General features: G+C 39.0%; 1 long non-coding RNA gene across 1 annotated transcript; it reads left to right on the top strand.

The window, feature by feature from the left end:
• The first annotated feature begins 325 nt into the window (after window positions 1-325).
• On the top strand, window positions 326-11,908 carry LOC127543190 (uncharacterized). Its single transcript, XR_007949144.1, has 3 exons — window positions 326-2,114; window positions 6,950-7,798; window positions 11,233-11,908. It is a non-coding gene; the product is annotated as an uncharacterized LOC127543190 (long non-coding RNA).
• The last annotated feature ends 170 nt before the right edge of the window (window positions 11,909-12,078 follow it).

The raw sequence follows: 12,078 nt of genomic DNA, 5'->3' as shown, positions 1-12,078 counted from the left end.
GAATCTGATTATGGATCACAACAGAGCATTTTTACTCTTTCTGTTGTTTGCTTGCATTTTGTATTCTTTCTCAAGAAAACAATATTTTTCCTTCTTGATCAGATTTTTCTTGTGTATAAATATGTATACATATATTAGAATTACCATATACTTTAACATATTTAACATGTATTGGATGACCTGCCATCTAGGGAAAGGGGTAGGTGGAAGGAGGAAAAAATTTGGAACAGAGGTTTTGCAAGCATTAATGTTGAAAAAATTACCCAGGCATATGTTTTGTAAATGATAAGCTTTAATTTAAAAAAAAAGAATTTTAAAAACATAAAAGAAAAAAAAGTTAGCTTTGCTTGTTAGATTCGATTGGATTTCAACACCTGGTCTGGGACCAACTACAGAAAGATTTTCATGATCTCTGACCACTCCCCATATATTACAGGTTGAGGCTGTTTACCCTCCTGAGGTGTGAAATTTCTTCTCTGTTCAACTGTTTTACCTCCAGCAAAACATAAGCTTCTTGAGGTAAGGGCTTCTCATTTTCTTTTTGTCTTCTTGTGGTTTGTATATATTTTCCTGAAGCCTGTTCACTTCCCACCTGTCAGTTGTTGAGGATATTTCCTCCAGCTATGACACTGGATTTCTTTGTCTGTTTAACTGTTTTATTGCCAGCGAAACCTAAGTTTGTTGAGGTAGAGACTTCTCATCTTGGTTTTTGTTCCTGTATCTTGTATATTGTAGGCCTTCAATACTTAGATTTGCTTCTTTGCTTTGGATTCCACCCACATGTCAGTTACCACCTCCAGGACTGGATTGGATGTCACCAAATGGTCCGTTATACCTTCCCTGAAGCTTTTCCTGATCTCTGTCTTTACCCTGCCTCTTCCTGGTTCAGGCTATCTCCCTCTGAGAGTCACATAGGCTTTGTTTCTCTGTTCAACTGTTTCATCTCCAACAAATCAGAAGCGTCTTGAGGTAAGGCCTTCTCATTTTCCTTTTCTTTTTCCTCTGTGTTTTGTATACATTTTTCGGAAGTCTGTTCACTCCCTACCTGCCAGTTCTTGAGGTTTCCTCCCTCCTACTTTGACACTGGATTTCCTTGTTTTATAGCCAGTAAAATCTGTTTAATGAGGTAGGGTTTACTTATCTTGATTTTGCTTTCCAGTACCTTGTATACAGTAGGCATTCAATAGTGAGATTTGCTTGTGGATAAAATTGGATTCCACCAACTGGTCTAGGACCACCTATGGAACCTGACCTCTTTCCTGTCCCACATATCACTGGTTGAGGCTGTTTCCCTCCTGCTGTGATAGCAGATTTATTTACCTGTTTAACTGTATTATTGCCAATAAATTATAAATGTCTTCAGATAAGTACCCCTCCTCGTGGTTTTTCGTTTTGCTTCCTTGTATATTGAAGGACTGATCAATATTTGGATTTACTTGATGGATTGGTTTGGATTTCGCCAACTCTCCTGAGACCATTTTCGGATTGCTTTAACAGATCTCTTATCTCCTCCTTGCTTTTCACTGATTGGGGCAGGATTCCTCCAGCTGTGACACAGGATTTCCTTCTCTGTTTAACTGTTCTGTTGTCAGCATAACTAAAGTTTGTGAAGGTAGGGCCTTCGCATCATGTCTTTTCTTTCCTCTGCCTTGTATAGAGTAGACTTTGAATACTGAGATTTGTTTGTTCAATTGGTTTGGATTCCACGAGCTCTCTCGGGAGACCATTTTCAGATTGCTTTAACAGATCTCTATCTCCTCCTTGCTTTTCATTGGTTGGGGCTGTTTCCCTCCTGCTGAGATGCTAGGTTTTCTTTTCTGTTTAACTGTTTAATTGGAAGCATAACTGAAGTTTCTTTAGGTATGGCCCTCTTGTCCTGTTTATTTTTTTTTTCCTGTGGCCTGTACACAATAGGCTTTAACTATTTCGATTTACTTTTAGGATTGGTTTGGATTCTACCAACTCTTCAGAGATCATGAAAGGAATGATTTTCTTGATCTCTATCCCCTCCTTATATTTCTCTGTTTGGGGCTGTTTCCCTTCTGCTGTCATCCTCCATTTCCTTGTATACATGTTCCTGAAGCTTGTGTACTTCACAACTGTCAGTTATTGAGGTTTCTTCCCTCCTGCCACCACCCTGGACTTCCTTGTCTGTTTAACTGTTTTTTTGTCAGAATAACATAATTTTGTGAAGGTAGGGTCTTCGCAGCGTGTCTTTTCTTTCCTGTGTTTGTATATAGTGGACGTTGAATACTAAGATTTGCTGGTTCAATTGGCTTGGATTCGAGGAAGTCTTCTGAGACCATTTGTGTTTTTTTTTTTTTTTTCCTGATCTCTATCCCTTGCTTACATTTCACTGTTTGGGCTGGTTCTTTCTTGCTGGAACACAGGATTTCCTTGTCTGTTTAACAGTTTTTTTTTTTTTGTTAGCATAACGTAATTTTATGAAGGTAGTGTACTCGCATCTTGTCTTTTCTTTCCTCTGCCTTGTATAGAATAGACGTTGAGTACTGAGATCTGCTCGTTCAATTGGTTTTTATTCCACCAGCTCCCCGGAGACCATTTTTGGATTGCTTTTCCTGATCTCTCTCTCTGCTTTACATCTCACTGGTTGGGCCTGGATCCCTTCTGCTCTGAAACTGGATTCCCTTGTCTGTTAATTATTTTATTGTCAGCATTACTTAAGGATCTTGAGATAGGTCCCTCTCGTCTTTTTTTTTTGTATTTTGTTTTTCTTTTCTGGGCCTTGTACACAATAGACATTGAATATTTCGATTTTCTTGTTAAATTGCTTTAGATTCTAGCAACTGTTCCGAGAACATTTACAAATTCTTTTTCCTGATCTCTATCCCCTCCTTACTTTTCACGGTTTGGGGATGTTTCCCTTCTGCTGTCATCCTCCATTTCCTTATATACATGATGTTCCTGAAGCTTGTACACTCTACACCTGTCAGTTATTGAGGTTTCTTTCCACCACCCTGGACTTCCTTGTCTGTTTAACACCGGTTTTTTTGTCAGCATAACATAATTTTGTGAAGGTAGGGCCTTCACATCATGTCTTTTCTATCCTCTGCCTTGTATAGAGTAGACCTTGAATACTGAGATTTACTCGTTCAGTTGGTTGGCATTCCACCAGCTCTCTGAAGACCATTTTCGGATTGCTTTAACAGATCTCTATCTCCTCCTTGCTTTTCACTGGTTGGGGCTGTTTCACTCCTGTTGAGATGCTGGATTTTCTTTTCTGTTTAACTGTTTTATTGGAAGCATAACTGAAGTTTCTTTAGGTATGGTCTTCTTGTCCTGTTTATTATTTTTTTTTCCTTTGGCCTGTACACAACAGACTTGAAATTCTTCAATTTACTTTTTAGATTCTTTGGATTCTACCAACTCTTCCGAGATCATGTTAGGAATGATTTTCTTGATCTCTATCCCCTCCTTACATTTCTCTGTTTGGGGCTGTTTCCCTTCTGCTGTCATCCTCCATTTCCTTGTATACATTTTCCTGAAGCTTGTGCAATCCACAATTGTCAGTTATTGAGGTTTCTTCCCTCCTGCCACCACCCTGGACTTTTTTGTCTGTTTAGCAGGTTTTTTTGGTCAGCATCACTTCAGTTTGTGAAGGTAGGGCCTTCGCATCATGTCTTTTCTTTCCTCTGCCTTGTATAGAGTAGATGTTGAGTACTGAGATGGGCTCGTTCAATTGGTTTTTATTCCACCAGCTCCCCGATACCATTTTCAGATTGCTATTTCCTGATTTTATCCACTCCTTACATTTCACTGTTTAGGCTGGGTCCTTCTTTCTGTGATACAGAATTTCCTTGTCAGTTTAACAGTTTTATTGTCAGCATTATGTAGGTTTGTGTAGGTAGGGTCTTCTCATCGTGACTTGTCGTTGCTGGGTCTTGTATACAGTTGATTTTGAATAATGAGATTTGCTAGTTCAATTGTTTTTTATTCCACCAGCTCTCCTGAGACCATTTTCGGATTGGTTTTCCTGATCTCTGTCTCTGCTTTACATTTCACTGGTTGGGGCTGGATCCCTTCTGCTCTGACACTGGATTCCCTTGTCAATTATTTTCTTGTCAGCATTACTTAAGTATCTTGAGGTAGATCCCTTTCGTCTTGTTTTTTTTTTTTCCCCTGGGCCTTGTACACAAGACACTTTAAATACTGCGATTTTCTGGTTCAATTGGTTTTTATTCCACCAGCTCTTCTGAGACCATTTTCGGATTGGTTTTCCTGATCTCTATCCCCTCTTAAGATTTCACTGTTTGGGGTTGGTTCCCTGCTGCTGTGACACGGGATTTCCTTGTCAGTTTAACATTTTGGTTGTCACCATAATTTAATTTTGTGAAGGTAGACTCTTCTCATCATGGTTTTTCTTCCCTGTGTCTTGTACAGAGTAGACTTTAAATACTGAGATTTGCTCGATCACTTCGTTTGGATTCCACCAGCTCTCCTGAGACCATTTTCTGATTACTTTTCGTTACTTTTCCCTCTTTGGGGCTGTTTCCCTTCTGCTGTCATCCTCCATTTCCTTGTATACATTTTCCCAAAGCTTGTGCACTCCACACCTGTCAGTAATTGAGGTTTTTTCCCTCCAGCCACCACCCTGGAATTCCTTGTCTGTTTAACTGTTTTTTTTTTCTCAGAATAACATAATTTTGTGAAGGTAGGGTCTTCACATCGTGTCTTTTCTTTCCTGTGCCTTGTATGTAGTAGCGTTGAATACTGAGATTTGCTGGTTCAATTGGCTTCCATTCCAGCAAATCTTCTGAGACCATTTTTTTCCCCAGATCTTTATCGCTGGCTTATATTTCACTGTTTGGGCTGGTTCTTTCTTGCTGGAACACAGGATTTCCTTGTCTGTTTAACATTTTTTTTGTCAGCATAATATAATTTTATGAAGGTAATGTATTTGCATCATGTCTTTTCTTTCCTCTGCCTTGCATAGAGTAGATGTTGAATACTGAGATGGGCTTGTTCAATTGGTTTTTATTCCACCAGCTCCCCGATACCATTTTCAGATGGCTTTTTCTGATTTTATCTACTCCTTACAGTTCACTGTTTAGGCTGGGTCTTTCTTTCTGTGATACAGAATTTCCTTGTCAGTTTAACAGTTTTATTGTCAGCATAATGTACGTTTGTGTAGGTAGGGTCTTCTCATTCTGACTTTTCATTGCTGGGTCTTGTATACAGTTGATTTTGAATAATGAGATTTGCTAGTTCAATTGTTTTTTATTCCACCAGCTCTCCTGAGACCATTTTCGGATTGGTTTTCCTGATCTCTGTCTCTGCTTTACATTTCACTGGTTGGGGCTGGATCCCTTCTGCTGTGACACTGGATTCCCTTGTCTGTTAATTATTTTATTGTCAGCATTACTTAAGTATCTTGAGGTAGGTCCCTCTCGTCTTGTTTTTTTTTTTTTTCCCCTGGGCCTTGTACACAAGACACTTTGAATACTGCGATTTTCTGGTTCAATTGGTTTTTATTCCACCAGCTCCCCTGAGACCATTTTTGGATTGCTTTTCCTGATCTCTATCCCCTCCTAAGATTTCACTGTTTGGGGTTGGTTCCCTGCTGCTGTGACACGGGATTTCCTTGTCAGTTTAACATTTTGGCTGTCAGCATAATTTAATTTTGTGAAGGTAGACTCTTCTCATCATGGTTTTTCTTCCCTGTGTCTTGTACAGAGTAGACTTTAAATACTGAGATTTGCTCGATCACTTCGTTTGGATTCCACCAGCTCTCCTGAGATCATTTTCTGATTACTTTTCGTTACTTTTCACTCTTTGGGGCTGTTTCCCTTCTGCTGTCATCCTCCAAATATTTCCTTGTATACATTTTCCCAAAGCTTGTGCACTCCACACCTTTCAGTAATTGAGGTTTTTTCCCTCCTGCCACCACCCTGGACTTCCTTGTCTGTTTAACTTTTTTTTTTCTCAGAATAACATTATTTTGTGAAGGTAGGGTCTGCGCATCGTGTCTTTTCTTTCCTGTGCCTTGTATATAGTAGTGTTGAATACTGAGATTTTCTGGTTCAATTGGTTTCCATTCCATCAAGTCTTCTGAGACCATTTTTTTTTCCTGATCTCTATCCCTTGCTTAAATTTCACTGTTTGGGCTGGTTCTTTCTTGCTGGAACACAGGATTTCCTTGTCTGTTTAACATTTTTTTTTTGGTCAGCATAATATAATTTTATGAAGGTAATGTATTCACATCATGTCTTTTCTTTCCTCTGCCTTGTATAGAGTAGACTTTGAATACTGAGATTTGCTCGTTCAATTGGTTTTTATTCCACCAGCTCCCCTGAGAGTATTTTTGGATTGCTTTTCCTGATCTCTATGCGCTCCTTACATTTCACTGGTTGGGGCTGGTTCCCTGCTGCTGTGACACTGGATTTCCTTGTCTATTTAACTGTTTTATTGTCAGCATTACTTAAGTTTGTGAAGGTATGCTCTTCTCATCGTGACTCTTCTTTGCTGTGTCTTTTATACAGTCGACTTTGAACAATGAGATTTACTCGTTCAATTGGATGGGATTCCTCGAGCTCTCAAGAGATCATTTTCGCATTACTTTAAAAGATCTCTATCTCCTCCTTGCTTTTCACTGGTTGGGGCTGTTTCCCTCCTGCTGAGATGCTGCGTTTTCTTTTCTGTTGAACTGTTTAATTGGAAGCATAACTGAAGTTTCTTTAGGTATGGCCCTCTTGTCCTGTTTATTTTTTTTCCCATGGCCTGTACACAATAGGCTTTAACTATTACGATTTACTTTTTAGATTGATTTGGATGACCAACTCTTCAGAGATCATGAAAGGAATGATATTCTTGATCTCTATCCCCTCCTTAAATTTCTCTGTTTGGGGCTGTTTCCCTTCTGCTGTCATCCTCCATTCCCTTGTATACATGTTCCTGAAGCTTGTGTACTTCACAGCTCTCAGTTATTGAGGTTTCTTCCCTCCTGCCTCCACACTGTACTTCCTTGTCTGTTTACCAGGATTTTTTGGTCAACATCACTTAAGTTTGTGAAGGTAGGGCCTTCACATCATGTCTTTTCTTTCCTCTGCCTTGTATAGAGTAGATGTTGAGTACTGAGATGGGCTCGTTCAATTGGTTTTTATTCCACCAGCTCCCCAATACCATTTTCGGATTGCTTTTCCTGATTTTATCTGCTCCTTACTTTTCACTGTATAGGCTGGGTCCTTCTTTCTGTGATACAGAATTTCCTTGTCAGTTTAACAGTTTTATTGTCAGCATAATGTACGTTTGTGTAGGTAGGGTCTTCTCATTCAGACTTTTCTTTGCTGGGTCTTGTATACAGTTGATTTTGAATAATGAGACTTGCTCGTTCAATTGTTTTATATTCCACCAGCTCTCCTGAGACCATTTTCAGATTGGTTTTCCTGATCTCTGTCTCTGCTTTACATTTCACTGGTTGGGGCTGGATTCCTTCTGCTCTGAAATTGGATTCCCTTATCTGTTAATTATTTTATTGTCAGCATTACTTAAGTATCTTGAGGTAGGTCCCTTTTGTCTTGTTTTTTGTTTGTTTTTTTTTTTCCTCTGGTCCTTGTACACAATACACTTTGAATACTGTGATTTTCTTGTTAAATTGCTTTGGATTCTACCAATTGTTCTGAGAACATTTATAAATTCCTTTTCCTGATCTCTATCGCCTCCTAAGATTTCACTGTTTGGGGCTGTTCCCTGTTCCAACTGTTCCCTGCTGCTGTGACATTGGATTTCCTTGCCTGTTTAACTGTTTTATTGTCAGGTTAACTGAAGTTTGTGAAGGTAGGTTCTTCTCATCTTGACTCTTCTTTGATATGTCTTGTATACAGTCGATTTTGAACAATGAGATTTGCTCTTTCAATTGGTTGGGATTCCTTGAACTCTCCGGAGACCATTTTCGGATTGCTTTAACAGATCTCTATCTCCTCCTTGCTTTTCACTGGTTGGGGCTGTTTCTCTCCTGCTGAGATTCTGGGTTTTCTTTTCTGTTTAACTGCTTAATTGGAAGCATAACTGAAGTTTCTTTAGGTATGGCCCTCTTGTCCTGTTTATTTTTTTTCCTATGGCCTCTACACAATAGGCTTTAACTATTTCGATTTACTTTTTAGATTGGTTTGGATTCTACCAACCTTTCAGAGATCATGAAAGGAATGATTTTCTTGATCTCTATCCCCTCCTTACATTTCTCTGTTTGGGGCTGTTTCCCTTCTGCTGTCATCCTCCATTTCCTTGTATACATGTTCCTGAAGCTTGTGTACTTCACAACTATCAGTTATTGAGGTTTCTTCCCTCCTGCCACCACACTGGACTTCCTTGTCTGTTTACCAGGATATTTTGGTCACCATCACTTAAGTTTGTGAAGGTAGGGCCTTCGCATTATGTCTTTTCTTTCCTCTGCCTTGTATAGAGTAGATGTTGAATACTTAGATTGGCTCGTTCAATTGGTTTTTATTCCACCAGCTCTTCTGAGACCATTTTTGGATTCCTTTTCCTGAGCTCTAGCTGCTTCTTACATTGCACTGGTTGGGGCTGGTTCCCTGCTGCTGTGACACTGGATTTCCTTGTCTGTTTAATTGTTTTATTGTCAGGATAACTGAAGTTTGTGAAGGTAGGTTGTTCTCATCATGACTCTTCTTTGATGTGTCTTGTATACTGTCGACTTTGAACAATAAGATTTGCTTGTTCAATTGTTTTTTATTCCACCAGTTCTCCTGAGACCATTTTCCCACTGCTTTTCCTGATCTCTATCTCTGCTTTACATCTCACTGGTTGAGGCTGAATTCCATCTGCTCTGACACTAGATTCCTTTGTCTGTTAATTATTTTATTGTCAGCATTACTTAAGTATCTTGAGGTAGGTCCCTCTCATCTTGTTTTTTCTTTTTTTATTTTTCTGGGCCTTGTACACAAGACACTTTGAATACTTCCATTTTCTTGTTAAATTGCTTTGGATTCTACCAACTGTTGTGAGAACATTTACCAATTCTTTTTCCTGATCTGTATCCCCTCCTAAGATTTCACTGTTTGGGGCTGGTTCCCTGCTGCTGTGACACGGGATTTCCTTGTCAGTTTAACTTTTTGGTTGTCAGCATAATTTAATTTTGTGAAGGTAGGCTCTTCTCATAATGGCTTTTCTTTCCTTTGTCTTGTACAGAGCAGACTTTAAAGACTGAGATTTGCTCAATCACTTCGTTTGGATTCCACCAGCTCTCCTGAGATCATTTTCTGATTACTTTTCGTTACTTTTCACTCTTTGGGGCTGTTTCCCTTCTGGTGTCATCCTCCATTTCCTTGTATACATTTTCCCAAAGCTTGTGCACTTCACACCTGTCAGTAATTGAGGTTTTTTCCCTCCTCCCACCACCCTGGACTTCCTTGTCTGTTTAACTGTTTTTTTTTTTCTCAGAATAACATAATTTTGTGAAGGTAGGGTCTTTGCATCCTGTCTTTTCTTTCCTGTGCTTTGCATATAGTGGACATTGAATACTGAGATTTGCTGGTTCAATTGGCTTGGATTCCAGGAAGTGTTCTGAGACCATTTTTGTTTTTTTGTTTTTTTTTTTTCCTGATCTCTCTCCCTTGCTTACATTTCACTGTTTGGGCTGGTTTGTTCTTGCTGGAACACAGGATTTCCTTGTTTGTTTAACAGGTTTTTTTTTTTTTGTCAGCATAACATAATTTTATGAAGGAAGTGTACTCGCATCTTGTCTTTTCTTTCCTCTGCCTTGTATAGAATAGGCGTTGAGTACTGACATCAGCTCGTTCAATTGTTTTTTATTTCGATTGCTTTTCCTGATTTTATCCACTTCTTACAGTTCACTGTTTAGGCTGGGTTCTTCTTGCTGTGAAACACAATTTCCTTGTCAGTTTAAACAGTTTTATTGTCAGCATAATGTACGTTTGTGTAGGTAGTGTCTTCTCATAGTGACTTTTCTTTGCTGTGTCTTGTATACAGTTGATTTTGAATAATGAGATTTGCTCGTTCAATTTTTTTTTTATTCCACCAGCTGTCCTGAGACCATTTTCGGATTGCTTTTCCTGATCTCTGTCCGCTCCTTACATTTCACTGGTTGTGGATGGTTCCCTACTGCTGTGACACTGGATTTCCTTGTCTGTTTAACTGTTTTTTGTCAGCATTACTTAAGTTTGTGAAGGTAGGCTCTTCTCATCGTGACTCTTCTTTGCTGTATCTTGTATACAGTCAACTTTGAACAATGAGATTTGCTCGTTCAAATGGATGGGATTCCTCAAGCTCTCCGGAGACCATTTTCGGATTGCTTTAACAGATCTCTATCTCCTCCTTGCTTTTCACTGGTTGGGGCTGTTTCCCTACTGCTGAGATTCTGGGTTTTCTTTTCTGTTTAACTGTTTAATTGGAAGCATAACTGAAGTTTCTTTAGGTATGGCCCTCTTGTCCTGTTTATTTTTTTCCCATGGCCTGTACACAATAGGCTTTAACTATTTCGATTTACTTTTTAGATTGGTTTTCATTCTACCAACTCTTTAGAGATCATGAAAGGAATGATTTTCTTGATCTCTATCCCCTCCTTATATTTCTCTGTTTGGGGCTGTTTCCCTTCTGCTGTCATCCTCCATTTCCTTTTATACATGTTCCTGAAGCTTGTGTACTTCACAACTGTCAGTTATTGAGGTTTCTTCCCTCCGGCCACCACCCTGGACTTCCTTCTCTGTTTAATTGTTTTTTTTTTTTTTTCAGAATAACATAATTTCGTGAAGGTAGGGTCTTCGCATCATGTCTTTTCTTTCCTGTGCCTTGTATATAGTAGACGTTGAATACTGAGATTTGCTGGTTCAATTGGATTCCATTCCAGCAAGTCTTCTGAGACCATTTTTTCCCCCTGATCTTTATCCCTTGCTTACATTTCACTGTTTGGGCTGGTTCTTTCTTGCTGGAACACAGGATTTCCTTGTCTAACATTTTTTTTTTGTCAGCATAATAATTTTATGAAGGTAATGCATTCCCATCATGTCTTTTCTTTCCTCTACCTTGTATTGAGTAGACTTTGAATACTGAGATTTGCTCGTTCAATTGGTTTTTATTCCACCAGCTTACCTGAGATCATTTTTGGCTTGTTTTTCCTGATCTCTATGCGCTCCTTACATTTCACTGGTTGGGGCTGGTTCCCGGCTGCTGTGACACTGGATTTCCTTGTCTATTTAACTGCTTTATTGTCAGGATAACTGAAGTTTGTGAAGGTAGGTTCTTCTCATTGTGACGCTTCTTTGATGTGTCTTGTATACAGTGGACTTTGAACAATGAGATTTGCTCGTTCAATTGGTTTTTATTCCACCAGCTTCCCGGAGACCATTTTTGGATTGCTTTTCCTGATTTTAATCCACTCCTTACAGTTCACTGTTTAGGCTGGGTCCTTCTTGCTGTGATACAGAATTTCCTTGTCTTTTTAAACAGTTTTATTGTCAGCATAATGTACGTTTGTGTAGGTAGGGTCTTCTCATCGTGATTTTTCTTTGCTGTGTCTTGTATATAGTTGATTTGAAATAATGAGATTTACTCATTCAATTGTTTTTTATTCCACCAGCTCTCCTGAGACCATTTTCAGATTGGTTTTCCTGATCTCTGTCTCTGCTTTACATTTCACTGGTTGGGGCTGGATCCCTTCTGCTGTGACACTGGATTCCCTTGTCTGTTAATTATTTTCTTGTCAGCATTACTTAAGTATCTTGAGGTAGGTCCCTTTCTTCTTGTTTTTTTTTTCCCCTGGTCCTTGTACACAAGACACTTTGAATACTTCGATTTTCTTGTTAAATTGATTTGGATTCTACCAATTGTTCTGAGAACATTTATGAATTCTTTTTCCTGATCTCTATTGCCTCCTAAGATTTCACTGTTTGGGGCTGTTCCCTGTTCCCACTGTTCCCTGCTGCTGTGACACTGGATTTCCTTGTCTGTTTAACTGTTTTATTGTCAGATTAACAGAAGTTTGTGAAGGTAGGTTCTTCTCATCGTGACTCTTCTTTGATATGTCTTGTATACAGTCAATTTTGAACAATGAGATTTGCTCTTTCAATTGGTTGGGATTCCTCT

This window comes from Antechinus flavipes, chromosome X (assembly GCF_016432865.1).
Source record: "Antechinus flavipes isolate AdamAnt ecotype Samford, QLD, Australia chromosome X, AdamAnt_v2, whole genome shotgun sequence".
NCBI lineage: Eukaryota > Metazoa > Chordata > Mammalia > Dasyuromorphia > Dasyuridae > Antechinus > Antechinus flavipes.
The sequence above is the reverse complement of the archived record's forward strand: the minus strand, read 5'-3'. Positions and strand labels throughout refer to the sequence as shown.